The sequence below is a fragment of the Sapajus apella genome, unplaced genomic scaffold, assembly GCF_009761245.1.
Source record: "Sapajus apella isolate SASKATOON/1434 unplaced genomic scaffold, GSC_monkey_1.0 scaffold140, whole genome shotgun sequence".
Lineage (NCBI taxonomy): Eukaryota > Metazoa > Chordata > Mammalia > Primates > Cebidae > Sapajus > Sapajus apella.
The window spans coordinates 732,741-750,605 of NW_022437080.1; the positions used below are offsets into that span (position 1 = coordinate 732,741).

Sequence of the window (17,865 nt, forward strand, 5' to 3'; positions counted from 1 at the left end):
CCCCCCCCCCCCCTCCCCCCCCCCCCCCCGCCCCCCCCCCCGCCCCCGTGCCCGCACCTACCCCCGGCCACTCCCCCCGCGGTTCAGCCCTCGCCCCGGCTCCTCCCCCTCCCCGCCCCCTGCCCTGTCCCAGCTCGGCCCCGCTGGAGAATGGAGCCTTTGCTCACACCAGATGTGTTGGACGGCATCACATGCCCTACTGTCTGGGGCTCACTTGCTGTTTCCGAAAAGGGGGAAAGGATTTGGGGCGGACAATCCCGGCGCCTCCTGCTGGCTTTAGGGAGAGACAGGGCTGCGCTGGAGGAGAGCCCTGGGGAGCAGGCAGAGGTGGGTTGGCCAGGGCCTTGTGGGACTTGTGCCGAGAAACCACACTTATTCTCTGCGGCTGGCAGTTGTCAGACTAGGTCTTATAGATGCTAAGTCACCACAGAGGTATATTAGCTATGTTGCAAATGCTTGATTTGAATTTGTTTATTTTTTTAAACCAAAGTATTTTAAATGATTTTTAAAGCTTACTTTAAAAGACTGCTCAGATGTGCTGTGTCTCATTTATGGTTCCTTATTCACGTGCAAGAGGAGCTGGCTCTGCTATCGACAAGAGGGCTGCTGGTTCCCTCTGGAAGTGATTTTGAAAATTTTTAAGCACCAAAACTTCCTTCCAAACCAAGAATTCTGTGGTGCCTCAATAAATAAGACTGATAGAAAGTATTTTATTAGGATAGAGTGATTTTATAATCTTTATTAAATAGTTGATAATCTAGGGAAAGAAAGATGGAGCTGCAAGGAGGGAAGGCAGAGGGGAAGGGAAACATCGCCAGGCTGTAGGTGGGGCAGGGAATGAAATGGTGGCTTAGACAGGTGCAGGCGGAGGGAAGGACCCACGGGAAGAGAGTCTTGCCTTTCTGGCTCCCGGTTCTTTCCTTGCTGATGGATTGGATGTGGGTCATGGGGTGGCAAAAGAGAAAACCAGGAAGACTCTTGAGATTTCGGCTTGAGCAACTGGGCAGATTCTGGTGCCAGCGGTTGAAGTGGAGAGTGGGAAACTGAACGTGCCCTCCTGAGGGCATGCCCTGGCCTCGTGTGTGTGGGTACACTTTTGAGCGGTTACAGGAGGTAATGGTAAGGAATGATAACAGCAGAACATCAGCATAAGCCTGATAAAGGATTATAAAAATCAAGCCATCAGGGTAAACTCAATGTAACTACTCTTGCAAATTGAATAGCCTCTGGCTTTTACTAAGAATGGAATAAGGGATAGTAACTGTAGCTTTAATTCCGTTAACAACAGAGCTAAAAATCTGCCATAGCTGTGTAGATTGCTGGCTACCTGAATGCATTCAGGTTTTTTCTAAATAATAAATTATCTAATAATTCTCTGTTTATGAATTGGTGTGTCCCTTTGGGGCTTGGTTTCTCTTTTGCCCCCACAAGTTTTGTGACAAGGTTGGGACGCCTTGAGCAAGCCTTTCTGCTGGGCTAACTGGAGGATGTGTAGCCGTCTCTGATCAGACAAGAAGCCCTATTTGCTGAAGTCTTTCTTCAACACTTTGACTCAGTAAGACCATCTTTTGATCGATCCCACTGCTGTAGCTTACACTAAAGAAAAATCATGGTCATGTGTAAAGCTATATCCTCTCCCTAGCTCAAATGCAGGGACTAGAGCCTATAATTAGAGAACTAGAAAGAGAATAATGAAGAAAGGACATTTGCCTTGTAATACTCTCTCTATACTACCTATGAAAAAGGAAGGAAAATTAACAAAGAAGGTTAGCTTGCTTACAGATTTTTACAAGATCTGATGATAGAAATATATTTTTGGCATGTCTGACAGTTGTAGTACTCAACACTGCTACTGTCTTATCCTCCTATTGTGGGACCTAACTAATTTTAGTAATAAACTTATGTTGAGTTTTCTTTTCTATACTTTTAGCTTTCCGTATTAGTGGCAATGCATCCCCTAGGGATTCAGAGATTTGCTTACTATAACATCTAGGCATTTACAAAATAACTTAAATAATCTTTCTCCACATCAGGGGTCCATATATGGATATATCTAGATGATTTATTGATAGGTAACACCTCATGTGCTTGTAAACAAGATGCATTAGGCCGGACTTGGTGGCTCACGTCTGCAAAACCAGCACATCGGCTGGCTGAGGTGGGTGGATTGCTTGAGCTTAGAGTTTGAGACCAGCCTGGGCAACATGGTAAAATCTCATCTCTACAAAAACATACAAAAATTAGCTAGGCCTGGTGGTGGGTGCCTGTAGTCCTAGTTGTTAGGGATGGAGCTGTGCTGTGTCAGAAACCCCCTCTGCGCGGGCTGACCCCACCCCCCTCTGACTGCTGTGCAGCTGCATTGCTGAACCCCTACCAAGCGCCACATCAAGGCTGCTACGATTAAGCAAAGCCTAATTACAGCTATCGGGACAGCATGGGCAGCCCGAGGGAGGACAGGAAAACCATGCGTTGGTTATCCATACCTGTAAATTCTGATTGACACAGGTCTGTAAAAAATCCTGGTTTCTGTCCTTTTTTGTTTAAAGACTGCCACCACAAAAGCCACAGGATGATGTATTGTAGGTCTGCTGCAAGTTAACGAATTATCTCTGTGCCTGTTACCTGAAATCCCCTTATGCCCCTCTCACCCCATAAAAACCCTTGTCTTGTAAGCTCGGGCTGCTGCCTCCTCTGAGCAGCCCGGCAGGTTAATAAACTTGCTTGCCTGACTTTGGGTCTGTTCTCCTTTCTCTCGGCAGCCCTTACATTATTGGTGCCGAAGCCCCGGAGGGGTAGGTTCTGGCCGGGCGTCCTTACGGGACTCTCTCGCCCTTTCTCTCTCCTTCCCTCCCTCTTCTATCCCTTCTCTCCAGGCCGTCCTTCCCTTCCCCAAACCTGCCGAAGACCCGGAAATTCTCCCAGACTCTCCCATTGCTGGCGACTGCATCCACCATCAGAGCCTCTGCTGGGGCGAGTAAGAGAGATCGTTGCCATTTCCCGGAACCCTTGACCCTCTCTGCCTTCCCAAAAGACCCAGCGCTTGTCCAAAAGCTTCCTCCTGCCTCCAGGCCTCCGGTTCCTCTGTTTCAGGGACGGACGCCTGACTCGATGGCTAGCTCCCGAATCCCGGACAAGGCCCGTAGGACAGGGGCCGCCCTCTCCCCCTGTCCTTGTCAATCTGCAGTCTCTTCTTCCTCTCCCTCCCTCCCCCATTCGCTATGGGAGCCTGTCAGTCTTCCCCTTCCAAGACTACCCCCCTTGGGTGTGTCTTGCTAATCTCCATGCTCTCGGCCTCCGTTCAGAAGTCCGTCGTAAGAGGCTTATCTTTTACTGTAATACCGTCTGGCCTCAGTACAAATTAGACAATGGTTCCCAATGGCCTGAAAATGGCACTTTGCATTTCAACGTACTTAAGGGCTTAGACAACTTTTGCCACTGCAATGGGAAATGCTCTGAGATTCCTTATGTTCAGGCTTTCTTCACTCTTTCGTAGCTGTCCTTCGATCTGCCGGTCCTGCTCTACTTTCCAAATCCTCCTGGCTGGCTCCTAACCTGACTCTCTTCCTGTCACTCTGCCCACAGCACCGGCTGACAAACCTGCTCCTGCCACATTCCCACAGTCCCAGCTAACGACTCCTCTTCCACTTACCTGGATGATTTTCCTCCGCCTTAACCACACCATGATCCCCCCACCAGAGCACTGTATTCCTCCACCATACATCCAGCTCCAGCCCTCTGCTTTCCCCCCCACCTCCCTTCTCTCGGCTACCCTTATGCCACGTACTTGGGAGACTGAAGTGGGAGGATCACTTGAGCCTGGGAGCTGGAGGTTCTCGTGAGCGAAGATCACACCACTGCATTCCAGTCTGGGTGACAGAGTGAGACCCTATCCCCCAAACAAAAACAAGATACATTAGCTTTACCAAAATTCTAACCTCTCAAGGCTATAAATCTCCTCCAGATAATTTGTAATATTGTTAAACCCAGGTCAAGTATTTGGAATATTTGTTATCAGCTGATGGATGGGAAATAGTTCCATCCCCAAAGCCACCTGTTTTACAAATGAAGCAGTAGCTTCAAGAAGCAATAGCTTTGTCGCTGTGAAGAAATGGCTCCACCCTGTTGAGCTTGTGCACGATGCAAGCAACAGGCCCTGCCTCTTCTGAGAGGTGAGCCACTCATGGTGGTGCTGCCTGAAGCATCGTAACTGCTAACAGATGCTAAAGAAGCCTTCAGATCCTTAAGTAGCCCTTGCTCTCCCGCCTGTACTCAGAGTCAGTTCCTAGCTGGTCATCTCTTCTCCCTTTCTGTAAGGAGAATAGGGGGCCGTTAGTGGTGGCTGTGCTTCCTCAAACACTAGCTTTTGGTTTACTTTTATGTGCCACTTGATTCTGTTGCTCCGGGGATGCCAGGCTGTTTAGAAGTCTTTCCAACATCTGGTCTCTGCTTGAGAAGGTGCAGGCCTTGGCTTGGGGATGTAATTGTGTGGGCCTTGTGCTGTTGTGCTGTTGCTGCCTTTTTTTTTTTGAGACAGAGTTTCATTGTCACCCATGCTGGAGTGCAGTGGTATGATCTCAACTCACTGCAACCTCCACCTCCTGGATTCAAGTGATTCTCCTGCCTCAACCTCCTGAGTAGCTAGGATTACAGGTGTGCACCATCATGCCTGGCTAATTTTTGCATTTTTAGTGGAGACTGGGTTTCACCATGTTGGCCAGGCTGGTCTCGAACTCCTGACCCCAAGTGATCCACCCACCTCAGCCTCCCAAAGTGCTGGGATTACAGGCGTGAGCCACTGCTCCTGTACTGTTGCTGCTGCTTTATAAGTTCCTATGACACAGCACTTGTCAGTGCTCTGCAAGCATTACTGGCTGACCCTAATGGGATTCTAGGAAGGTGTGAACTTTGAGCCCAGTGACTCCGTTGCCAGATCCCATCCAGACAGCAGCACGACCGCCTCGCAGCCCCCAACAAAGATGCGTGGCCTCCATCTGATTCATCATATAGTCTTGCTCCCATGTTAACTTAATAGCGTTCACTGATGGGTCTTATGTGAGAGACACAGGAGGAGACAGAAAAGCATCTAATGTAGAAGTCAGTTCTCATGGGATTCTAGAGGCTTGCGTTCCCCCCACACATAAAGTGAGCCCAGGCAATGGAGCTCAGCGTTTACATGAGCTGTTACAGTCACCACTGGTCTCAACGTGTGTATCTATACTAGTAGTAAGTGTGTGTTTGGGGTCTGTCGTCCCATGGGACAAATTAAAAAATAGAGGCTTTCCAGTGATAATGGGAATGACAGCATCATGGGGAAAGTAACTGCTCATTTCTGTGGTTCCTACCGGCTCTGTGGAGGCCTGGGTGGGAGGATGTTGGGAGCTCCATGAACTGTTTTCTAGCTGCCACTCAAGTCATTTACCAGCATCCAAGCCTGGGGTTTGGGGAAGCTGAGCGTAGTCAGGGGTAGTGGGGACAGGAACAGGGATAGATGAAGAAATATTAAGGAAGCACTTGGTGCCAATTGGAGGGCAAAGTTGTCTAGGAAATTGTCTGGGCTAGGAAAAGGTTGGGCAATTGGGGTGGGTAGCTGAGACATTCACACATTCACTATTAGTGGAAATACAGGAAGAGAGGGTACAGGTTCGCAGGACCCATTTATGGTCATGTTGAATTCAAAGTGGATGTAATAATAATACATGTTGATATCATTCTGAATGATGACAGAACTTGGATGCAAAGGAACATTGCGAACCAGGTGCAAAAATCTTGTGCCAATGTAGCTTGAGAGATGAACTCTCTGAGGTGTAGGGTGTTATTAAGCTGAACGCTGTGAATAAGATGGAACAAGTATTTTTTTTTAATGAGGAATTTAAAAAATGGCTGTAGATCTGCACTGACAAGTGGGAAAATAGCCAGCTCTACCTGTTGACCCCAAGGTGTTCAAGGTGAAGGAGGAGGCTCCATCAACATGACCTCACAAGAGAGCCAGCCTTCAGAAAGAGGAGAGCAGAAGGTGATTTTTTTATGGGTTAGGTGGAAGTTGTGGGGACATGAAATAGTGTCCTAAGAGGTATTTCTAGTTTTCTCTGAAGGATACCTTCACCTTCAAAGATTATTCTTTTAATAACTTTCCAAGTACAATAACTCCACATAGTCAAAGATGGTCAATTACAATCGAAATAAGATACCACGGATGAAAATCAGCAGCACGACCCCACCTTCTGAAAAATTAACAATGGATTCTCAAAGACATAGATATTGAAATGACCAGACGTAGAATATAAAACAAATCTTACTGTGTTTAATAAAGACAAGCTTGAAAATATTTGCAGGGAATAGGAGAGTGTATAAAGTTATATAGTAGGTTTGAAAAAAAGGAACAGAACTCAGTTGACATCTCTTGACTTGCTTGTTGCTGGAACATTCTCTCTGGGACCCCTGAGCCCATCTAACCTCCAGTCTGTCCATCAACTGATCGCTGCTCGGTCACCTCAGACGATGCCATTGGGAGCAGGAGAACTGCTTAGCTGAGCCCTGCCTGGATGCCTGACCCATAATGAGGGAATGTGTTTTCTTTCCTGGTCCATAAGGAGGCATGGTTTTAAGGGCAAGAACTTCCCAGTGTCATGCCCCTCTCCCATCTCTCTCTATCTGGGAGATTTAACTGTTATGTTTGAATTTCACGGGCATAGGAAGAAACTAAAAGTCAATCACTCCAGAGGAAGTTCTAAGGAACTCCTTTCATTGGCCAGCGGTCTTAGAGAAGGTGGGGGTTCCTCCCAGGTTAAAAGTCCCTTTCTTCCGCACCCCTTGGGACTCCATGTTTGGGTCCCCTTCCATGAGCCCTCTCTCGTGGAAGCTGCTTTTCCTCTCCTAAATTCCATCCCTCCCTCTCAGTTCCCTACCACTCAGTGTGGAAGCCGTGTCTCCTCTCCTGGATTCCACCCTCCGGAAACTCTCACTTTGTGAGAGGAGCTTTCCTTCTCTGGTTTTCCCCCTCTGGGAACCCTTCTCACTCAGCGTGAGAGTGGTTTTTCTTCCTCTCAGTGTGAGAGCTAGCTGTTTCTCTCTCCTTCTCCTTCTTCTCTCTGCTTTAAATAAAATCACTTTCTACAAACACTTTTGAGTCCAGCATTTACTTTTATGAGTGCACTGCGCCGTGGTCTCCTCTCTCATTCTTGGACCAAGAACCTGGAGAAACGTCCTCTCAGGGGAACTGAGGGCACCCCTGAACCCCTGAACCCCAAGGTTACAATAAGTCATGGTATAAGTAAAAGTGAGTACTCAGCCCCACCCAGGTAAAGACCTAGAGCCTGCCAGAAGCCCAGGGGTCTGTGTCTCCAGCCCCTGCCTCACCTCCGAAGGCACCTGCTATCTTGGTCTTCATGATCTGTAACACAGTGCACTCCTAAATATTGCATATGTGTCCCTAAACAACATACTGTATCCACGACATTTAAAACCTTATTGATTGTGAAGTGTGCCATTAGGTTATGTACCAATAATAAGAAAAAACAATGCAATTAAACTCACATGTTCTTGATTAGAATTTTCATTTTATGGTTATTAAAAAGAATACTTATCACTTGTAACTTACTAGCTCAAGCTGATGCCTCACACACACATGAAAACAAATTTAAAAATTCTTACGCAGCTCAAACTGCCAAAAAGCCCAGCTGTGCTGTTGGACTCAGGCAGACATGCAACAGCGGCACCAGCAACTTCTCTATACGAGCTTTGATGAGGTTCTGGAAGTTTAAAGATGATGTCACCTATTGGCTAATGAGGCCAAATGGTCTTGACTTTCGTACTAAGACTGTTAGCGGTCTGCAAGGAAGCCCAGAAACAGTGGAGATGCACTATGGTAAGAAATTCTCAGTGGCCAGCACTCCTTTTGGATAGAGGATGATACAGCAAGGGAAACGCAGACACAGACAACCTGGGTGAAAAGTGATGGGGAGAATGTGGAGCCCAATTAGGAAGAGGTTTTAAGACTACCTGAACCAGGATATTTTGCTTTTCTTTTTTTTATGCATGCATGAGCATAATCTATAATAAAATCTGTGTGCACACACATCATAAATTTTCTTAATAAGCATAAGATGAAAATTCTATTCAAGAAAGTTTTTTTTCATTTAACTGCATCATTTTTCATTATCTGTATGTAAGATAATTGCATACTTCACATTCAATATGGTTTAAATGTGTTAACTAAAAAAAAATTCACAAACTTATAAATGTGGAGAAGAGACTTTATTTCTTATAACGGTTAGAATCTACAAGGTGGCCATCCCACAGGCTGAGAAGCGTAGACTCTGGCAAAGCCCAGAGACAGGCATTTTGAAAGAGGCGGGGCTGGCTTGGCACAGTGGCTCACGCCTACAATCTTTGGGAGCCAGAGGTGAGCAGGTCACCTGAGGTCAGGAGTTTGAGGCCAGCCTGACCAACATCGTGAAACCAGCATCGCTACCAAAAATATACAAAATTAGTTAGGTGTGGTGGCGCATGCCTGTAATCCTGTAATCCTGGCTACTCAGAAGGCTGAGGTAGGAGAATCTCTTGAACCAGGGAGGTAGAGGTTGCGGTGAGCCTAGATCACGCCATTGCATTCCAGCCTGAGCAAGGAGAGCCAAACTGCATTCCCCCCAACCCCTTTTCCCCCAAAAAAGAGGAGGGGCTGAGGTAGCATCTTTGTGCTCAACAGGTTGGCTGTTTAACAGCTTACAGGAGGAGCTATGAATATTCATGAAGGCGGTCCTGATGCATGCGCATTGAACACACATGTATGTAACGTATGACAAGGCAGCCTCTGTAAACTGGCCAGAAACAGTCCGTGATGGTTGGTCTTCTCATCTGGAGAAAGTTACTGAAATCCATTTCTTGTCCAATCAAAGCTGTGGCTATGGCTGGTGAAACAGCGGGGTGAGTTAGTCATTGTCTAGTGGTGAGCTAAAAATTGCTTGACTATTGTTTATCTCATGGTCCGTGCTTGTTTTGCTGCTAGAGAAAAAGAAAAACCTTGCGGCAGTTAGAAAATAGTTGATTCTTTAAAGCATAAGGGCGTGGTACTTAACCGGAATGGCCTTGGGTCCTGTTTACAACGTGGCATCTTGTTGCCACAGAGTCTGTTCTGTCAGTCTTACGCCCTCTATTTTAACATGAATACTGGTCACTTGTGTGTACACTGCAAGCAAAAGGGAGGGCGACAACGAGGCGTGTCTGACCTCCCATCCCATAATGGCTGGGAACTCAGCTTTTAAGGTTTTTCTGGGTCTTTTAAAGGTTTTTGTTGGCCAAGAGGGGGTCCATTCAGTTGGCAGGGAACTTAGGATTTTATTTTTAATTTACAGATGTTATGAATACTGTATGTTGTGTAGGGATGTATATGCAAGTGAATAAATGAAACACAGCAAGGAATTGACTATGGTAAAAATCAAGCTGGTGGGCACCGTGGGGGACGAGGCAGGGGTCAGGGAGAGACCCTGGCTTCTGGCAGGCTCTAGGTCTGTACTTAACTAGGTGGTAGGAACTTCGTGCTGAACAGGTTGGCTGAACATACATATTCAACAGCTTGTAGGAGGAGCTGTGAATATTCATGACGTCTCATCCCATCATGGCTGGGAACTCAGTTTTCAAGGTGTGGTTGGGCATTAGTTTTACTATTATTGGGTGAATTATAAATATATGTCTTTTGCACTTTTCTATGTGTGTTATTTTCATAATCAAAAAGTTTGAGGCCAGGTGCAGTGGCTCATGCCTATAATCCCAGCACTTTGTGAGGCTGAGGCGGTTCGATCGTTTCAGTTCAGGAGTTCGAGACCAGCCTGGCCAACATGGTGAAACGCTGTCTCTACTAAAAACACAAAAATTAGCTGGGCATGATGGTGTGTGCTTGTAATCCCAGCTACTCAAGAGGCTGAGGCAGGAGAATTGCTTGAACCCAGGATAGGGAGGTTGCAGTGAGCCGAGATTGCGCCATTGCACTCTGCCTTCCAGCCTGCGTGACAATGAAACTCCATCTCGAAAAAAAAAGGTTGAAATACATTCTAAACTCAAGTTATAAACTTGGGATCCTTTGGCTCCTGAGGAAACTGCTGCAGAACGAAAGCTCCAGGGGCTTGGGTGCAGCAAGTGGGTGATGCATTTCCCACCAGCAGGAATCTAGCTTCTGGCCAAGGTGAGTCAGGCAGAGCAGCAGCCGTGGTGCCATCCTTCTGGGAGGCAGATCCCAGTTAGCGGAGAAGGTCCTGGCCAGTGCGAAGGTGCCAGCCTCATCCTCAGGGCTGGGTTTGGGACTCTTTCCAGAAGGAATGATCTCTGTGCTTGGGTTGGTTGGTAGGCGCAATGGATCCTTTAACACTGGGAAAATTCATACATATGGGAGTGAGAGACACGTGGCAGTGAACTATAAACAAACATTAGCAGGTTCTTAGAAACTCTGGGGGTGGGACACACAGGCAACGCGGACTACAGCTGTGCACTATCACACCTGGTTAATATTTTTTTTTGGTAGAGTTGGGGCTTACAGGTCATAGGTAGATTTAAAGATTTTCTGATTTGCAATTAGTTAATGAAAAGCAGCTTTGTTTATAGATTTGGGGTCATCAGGAAAGGATGTTAGCTCTGGCTCGTGTGACTCCCTCCAGGGCCTCAGGAAGAAACTTAGAACAAAGAATGGCGGTCCAGAGTTCAGTCTTTGGTTCCCTCTCATCGGAGGTCTGTGTGCCACAGATCTGTTTGGTGGGGGTCCGGTTTTCTGGAAAACAACTCAGGGACTTTAAACTCCTGGACTGGCTATTTGTCCTTCTAACATCCACCTCCCTTCTTCCTTAGGAATGGAATCCTGACTTTGTTTGGGTGTCACCATGCCCAGACAGAAACCTCCCTTCCTCAGCCTCTGTGCATCTGCACGTTGACACAGTCTGGTGAAGAGTTACCATCTCACGGTTTCAGGCAAAGCTTTTGCTTTTGTGGCCGAGGCACGTTCCTTCTTTGCTTCCCTCTCTCTTGCTAGACAAACAAGAGGACAGGAGATCAGCTGTCTGTGGCCAAAGAAAGGGGAGTGAAGCCAGTGTGAGCGCCCGCCTGGGACTGCCTCCTTTGGCGTTTGCTGCGTTTTCGATACCATCTCCCGGATAGGGGCAGGCCACTGTCAGTTGGCTTTTCTTTTGCGTGCAGCTGAATGTAGTCCTCAATGACGCACGGAGGGGGCCATGAGTGTTTGCACGGGGGCACAGTCCTCCTGCACCAGTGCAGCCTCAGGAAGGGCCTCTCTCAAATCTGCCTTGTTCTCCCATCAGGAAGCAGGGAGGAGGGGACTGGGCCAGGAAGAAGGCGTGGCCTGGAATATCACTAACTCAGCATGGGGGTCTCTGTGAGTGGATGCAGTGTGCTTGTACTATTCAATCCTGATGTCCTCAGGGGCTGGGAATTGTCTTGCCCTCATTCTCAATAAGCCTAAAGCGAGGCTAGGCCCTGAGGAGGGGACACCTGGGAGCACACATTCTGATTGGTGCTCAGGCGGTCACCTCCAGCTTGCAGAGAGCAGGTGGGCCAGGTTGGGGCACCCCACCACTCATGGGAGAGCACACAACCTAATGTGCTGTGTGTCTGAGACCGTGTGCATCAGTGGGTCCCGAGTCCGGTAGGTGACAGGGCAGGGAGGATGCCTCATCCTCAAACCACAGTGGGCCTTTCAGGTTCACTTTTTTTTTTTGAAATGGTGTGTCATTCTGTCTCCCAGGCTGCAGGGCAGTGGTGTGATCTTGGCTCACTGCAACCTCCACCTCCCGGGTTCAAGTGATTCTTCTACCTCAGCCTCCTGAGTAGCTGGGATTATAGGTGTGCACTACAGCACCCAGCTATTTTTTGAATTATTTTTTTAGTAGAGACGGGGTTTCACCATGCTGGCCAGGCTAGTCTTGAACTTCTGACCTCAGGTGATTGTCTGCCTCAGCCTCCCACAGTGCTGGGATTACAGGCCTGAGCCACCACACCGGGCCAGGCTCACATTTTTGTTAGAAGTGCATTAGGGAGTCTCACCACAGTGCAGAGAGAGAGAAGAGGGAGGAGCTAACACATCTTGCCTGACCAGTGTGTCCCCATCAGGACTTAACATGTTCCTGCAGCCACCCAGAGACGTGGTTACTAAAATTGCCATGGCAGAGGTAAAGCAAGGAAGAAGTGAATCGCCCAGACATCGGAGGGAAGAGGCCGCACATTCGACCCACCTCCAACAGGGCAGCCACTGTGCTTTCCATAGCAGCTGGGACACAATTGTGAAAATTCCATTTCACAGACTGGCTCATGGGGAATTCTGAGCAATTGAACTGGATAATAAATTAGTGTTTTAAATCTTGTTATGACTTTTAAAAATTTTAATTCATCAAGACTTTCCTTCCGGCTCTTCTCCCCTGAGTTCCCAGCTGTGCACTTTGCATCTTATGCAGATATGAAGGCAACTCGGCATCTGCATCTTTCCCCGTGCTCAGGCCTCAATCCTGGGAGTCGCCCGAATTTCCCGCATGTCCTGCAGCAGCGACGGCATCTGACACGTTGTGTGGCTGGCTGTCCCCCATTGAAATCATAGCTCTGGAGGGCAGGGTGTGTTTCTTTGTTTTCCATCCTGGTGCGCAGGGACACTGTGTGACCTTGGCGCAGATCAGGGGCTCAGTGAGTTGAAAACGGCGGTCCGTGCGCCCACCGCCTGAGGTCGGACTCTCTTCTCCCTGTGCCTGCCTCTCCCATTAGGCTTGGGCTGTGTTCAGGCGCAGACCCTGCTAAGTCGCTTCTGTATTTCCGGGGCCAGCCGCCGCAGGGGCGCCGGAAACGTTTCTTGAACTAAGTTGAACAGATCAGAGCAGCTGGGATGTCCACAGGTGAACCTGGATGAGGGGAGATAGGGCGGTCTTGGAGCCCATCAGGCCCAGGGCCATGCCTCGGCAGATGGCATGTCTTAGTTTGTTTCCCTAGAAGCAAGCTGAGGAAAAGATCGCAGCACAAGGCACTTACCTGGGAGGTGCAGGAGAGGAGCAGGGACAGCAGGCAGGGCTGCCAGCAGGGGAGCCAGCCACTCTGGTGGGGGGCTGGAAACGCTGGGCTGGTGCAGACACACCAGCTCTCAGGGGTGCTGCCCTGGGGCTTCTGCCAGCAGCTGCAGGGAGGGCAGGATGGTGGTGCAGAGATGCAGAGGCTGCAGTGGGGTGGGGAGGCTAAGCTGCTGTGTGGTGGGGCTGAGGGGTGAGTGGTTCTCTGAAGCAGCTGCTACTCACTGGGGAGAGTGCAGTCATCCTGGGGGAGGGAGGGCATCCTGATTCAGGATGGGAGGGAGCAGGCAGGAGCACCCCAACAAACTGCTGGGGTCACTACTTCTGTCATGCTGATTCTTGAACTGGAGGGTGAGAAGCAGCAGGACGTGGCTGCCGCATGAATGGAGCGCTGCACCTGGGCCAGGGCAGCTGGTGGCTGTTTTAACAAAGTAACTCAGCTTTGGATCTGGGTGGACCCAGGTTCAAATCCTGCCTGTGATCCTTTCCAGCTTAATCTTAGGCAACTTACTTGGCCATGTTTTCCTTGGTGGTGAAATGGAGACAGAAGGCTCCGCAGTAGGAAGGCTGTGGCCCTACATGATAGGTGCAGGCTGGAGACCTGGCGTGGCCTAGGTTCAAGGCAGGCCACACACAGCTGTGTCCCCCCCTCCCCCAGCCAGTGTCACCTAACCACATGCTGTTTTTATCAGCTAAGATAAAGCTAGCTGCTATAATAGATCAACCTCATCTTCTCCGTGGCATGATTTAACACCTTAGAATTTTATTCCTTACTCAGGGAAGCTCAGTCTATGGAGGTAAGAAGTGGAAGGTGCTCTCTGCAGCTCTGACAGATCCAGGCTGACAGTCCCTGCCATCCCCAAGGCTCAGCTCCTGGATGCCCTTGGCTGCAGACAGTGGAAGGGAGGGAGCGTGGAAGGCCTGCCTGAGGTCACTCAGCACGCGTCAGCTTCATTCCCAGTCCATGGCTGGAGAGCAATCACGTGGTGCAGGGCTGCAAAGGCTGCCGGGAAGTGTGTTCTGTGTTGTGTGCCCAGAGCAAGGGAAGCGTTTGGTGAGAGTTTGCCCTCTCCACCACAGCGCTGCTGTGACAGTCGAGATCAAATGCATGAGGCACTGGCTTTCACACAGTTAAGGCGTCCTCACTGCCACGAGCTAGGTTTTCCTCCAGCTTCTGCTCCTGTCCAGACAGAGCACCTATGTTTTTTTTCTATCCACTGAATCAGAGAACCCGCCTTTCTCAGGGCAGAGACCAAATTCCCAACTTGTATGAAATGAGATTTTCTTCCCAGTAATACATAGTGGAATGTCTACAGACATCTGTAAGTGTTTGTTGCAGCCCGTGATTTCTCCCTTGTTAGGGACCTGTGGCCCCTGCATCCGGCTCCCCAGGATGGGACTGAGCTGAGCTTGGGACGTTGAGAGAATGCCAGACCCAGGATTTTCCCCACAAGCAACTAGATCCTGACCACCGGTTTTTGATGAGAATCAGGTTTTGAAGACTGATCTGGTTTATAAGAGCTTCCTCATGAAGAAGGCTTTGTAGATCTCACCATTTACAGATATCAGAGACAAGTTTCCTTCTGAGTGATGTCATTCTGCTCTGACGTCCCTGGGAACACACATCCGAGTCAATATCTCCGATCTTTTCAAATTAAGTTAGCTCCCTCTAGGGAGCCAGACAGAAGGCGGCTTGAAAGCAACGAACAATATAGATTCGTCCATTTTTGATGCTTGGATTAAATTTTATTAAAATGACTGTTCCCTATTGCCGAAACCATCTATTTTGAGAATTATTTGTCATTATTTCTAAGATCATACTTATAGCTCTGCCCTAAATTGTAACTAAATCGGAAAAGCATACTTAAATTCTGCCTAAGTGATAACTTAATCCACATTTAAAGGACTTCCTTGGATGAAGGACACTGGAAATTTAAACTTTGCAACCTGTCTTTTTACTGCCCTTTTCTGTTCATCTTAGATCGGCGTAATGGCATAAACTAATAACAATATGGCAAGTATTTAAAGACTTAAAAACCACAGACCTGCGTTTGGAAACTATTTTTCTTCAAGAAAGTATATGCCACTCTGCAAGAAGCCAGATGTCTTTCCACTGGGGCACGTCTGGCTGATGGTGGCACTGCTCACGTCCCCTCTGATGAGGGGGTGATGGTGGCACTGCTCACGTCCTCTCTGACGAGAGGCTGGCACTGCTCACGTCCTCTCTGACCAGGGGCTGATGGTGGCACTGCTCACGTCCTTTCGGATGGCGGCACTGCTCACGTCCTCTCTGGCCAGGGGCTGATGGCGGCACTGCTCACGTCCTCTCTGATGGCGGCACTGCTCACGTCCTCTCTGACCAGGGTGACCACATGCTCTGGCTCGCTGGCCACATCCAGTTTTGCCTGTTGTTCTAGGGTCCTAATAGGGCCCCCGTTCACTCTCAGAAGTGTCCTCTTTGAGATCACCCTACGTGGTCACCCTATATCTGGTTGATGTGATATTAGTAAGCATAAAGTGACCTTTGAGGAAGCCAGATCATTTATCCATTGGGGTGACTGGAGTCTTTCTGAGAAATATTGACTTTATTTTAAAAGATTTCAATACCTTCAGACACACTGATTTTTGATGACATGAATTGCATGTATAAAGAGCGTTCAGTAAGCTCAGAGACACTAACAGAAAGCACATGAACCACAGAGGTGTGGAGTCTAATATGGCAGAACGGTGTTCCATCCTCTACTCCCAGAAATCAGTAGCTCCACCTAATGGTTCTCTGGACCTGGTAAGCCCTGAAAGCCATCTGTTAGGTGGAGACGGAGCTCATAGCTCCTGGCGTCAGCCTGTGTCTTTTCTTATCTCTGTTGCTTTCCAGGTGATGCCAGCAGCCCCTCCCTGATTAGCCTGGCACTTTCTGCCATGCACCTATGTCATGCCTGCAGCCACTGCTGCCCAGAATCTTCAGTGGTGCCCCTGCCTTCAGTGTCCTCTGCCCAGCTCCGTCAGGGCATCTGTTTCTATGACCTCTGCCAGGAGATGTGGCGCACCTGCCATCAAGATCCCAGGTGGGTGGAGGGACAGGCAGGTGTGAGCCTTCATCTGGGGCCAGCAGCATTCACAGCCAGGGTCTGCAGGTGGAACGCGAACCCCACACCCATTGGCTCTTTGACCTCAGACAGGCTTCATAACCTCACTGTGCCTCAGTTCCCTCAGCTGTCAAATGTCTAATGGTTGCTACCTCCCAGGGGTGTCACAAGGATTAGAGGCATCACCCCCATGCCTGTGCTCAGTGTATAGGAGGTGTCACCCGCATGCCTGCCTCAAAGCCTGCCTGACTAACCCCTGCCGCCCTACGGGAGGTGTTCTCTGTTGTTCAAAGACGTTTTGGTTCAGAGAGGGAGACTCACTGGGCTCAGGGCACCCCTAAGGAGGTCACTGAGTGTGGCCTGGAACCCCAGGTATGGAGATGTGTCCTGGTGCCAGGAGGAGAGAGGTCCCATGAGCCTCCAGCCTGGGTGTCTGCCTTTCTCCTCTGGAGGTGTCCTCACCCATGGCAACACTCCTGTTCCAGCTCCCAGCTGGGCCTCTGGGCTTGGGAAAGGTGGCTGGCTGCTGGGCTGGCAGCCCAGAACTCATCTGCAGAGGGCACAACTGAGTGAAGGGTGAGATTGGGTGTTCCTGCCACCCTGCAGGGCCCTGGCGGGCTCTCTCCTGCCTTTGCTCCCCGACCCCTCCACCCGTTCTCTATGCAGCTGTTCCTGTCCAGGCTGCCTCTTACTAATGCCTATTGTGGCAACATACCAACAGCAAGCATTGGAATGTGCCTGTTGCCCTCTCTGCTCAGCTCCCTGCCAGCACCCACCCCAGACCCTGTCAGTTGGGAGAATGGGGGACATCACCAGAGTCTCAGTCATTGTTTCTGAATATGGGGAAATAGTCCTCACCTGCTATGGTTGTCCCTTCCCAAGGACCATGCCTGCAGCAGGAAGGCTCACAGCAAATACCCACTGCTACTGTTACTCCCTGACTTCACAGAGAGAGACAGTGACCACGTGGGACTCCCCTCCCTTTCCACACTGCCCATTGACTTCCTCTTGCTATGCACCCACCCTTCTGGTGCATGCAGCCCGCTTTGGTGGGGTGGTGGTGGGTGGGAGGCTGGAAAGGTCATGGTCTGTGCTTTCAAGCTTTCCAGCTTATGTGGAGGCATTTCTTCAGCACAAACTACCATCCCTCATAATGGAGCAGCTGCTGCTGGTATGTCTTGTTCTTTCGAAGCACCTGAGCGGCTGTTGTGAGAGTGATCTTGACTGGGAGTGGCATCTGAATTAGGGATAGAAACCAAGTGACGGAATAGTTATTTAGAAAAGTTTCAAAAATTACTGTCATTTTCACAGGATTCCCACTAAAATAGGCAACTCTGAAGGCAAAGAGCTGAGAGAGTCTGCTGCAGGGGCCAGGAGGTTGTGTTGGAAACAGCTTTGTGTCTGGAATTAGAAAGCTGAGCTCCAGTCCTGTGCCACGAGGCAGGTCCTTCCACCTCTCCAATTCCCAGTTTTCCCGTCTGTAACCACACCCACACTTCAAGAATAAAACCGCAAATGTACACACTAGCCCAGCGCCTGCATGGCACTCACAGCCTGGGCAGGAATCGCCATGGCACCTTGTGTTGGCAGAGCACCTAGCAGTACCAAAGGACTGTTTCAGTCCATCATTTCTTTTGACCTTTTTAAGAATCCAGTAACATACACAGAGCAGGGACTCTCATCTCTAATTTTTCAGTGAGAGAGAGGCTAAGGGCATTTAGCCACAAGACGAA

General features: G+C 49.2%; 2 long non-coding RNA genes across 3 annotated transcripts in view; both read left to right on the plus strand.

Moving 5' to 3' along the window:
- The first annotated feature begins 123 nt into the window (after window positions 1-123).
- The window catches only part of LOC116540441, a 76,887-nt gene continuing 59,145 nt past the window's right edge, over window positions 124-17,865 (plus strand). Inside the window, exons 1-3 of one of the 2 annotated variants that reach the window (XR_004264442.1) lie at window positions 124-327; window positions 1,432-1,555; window positions 2,874-3,816. This is a non-coding gene — a long non-coding RNA (uncharacterized LOC116540441). Of the gene's footprint in view, window positions 328-1,431; window positions 1,556-2,873; window positions 3,817-17,865 lie in introns of those variants that run through there. The other variant, XR_004264443.1, reaches the window with a different exon arrangement.
- Window positions 10,990-12,354, plus strand: LOC116540443. Its single transcript, XR_004264445.1, has 2 exons — window positions 10,990-11,374; window positions 12,109-12,354. It is a non-coding gene; the product is annotated as an uncharacterized LOC116540443 (long non-coding RNA).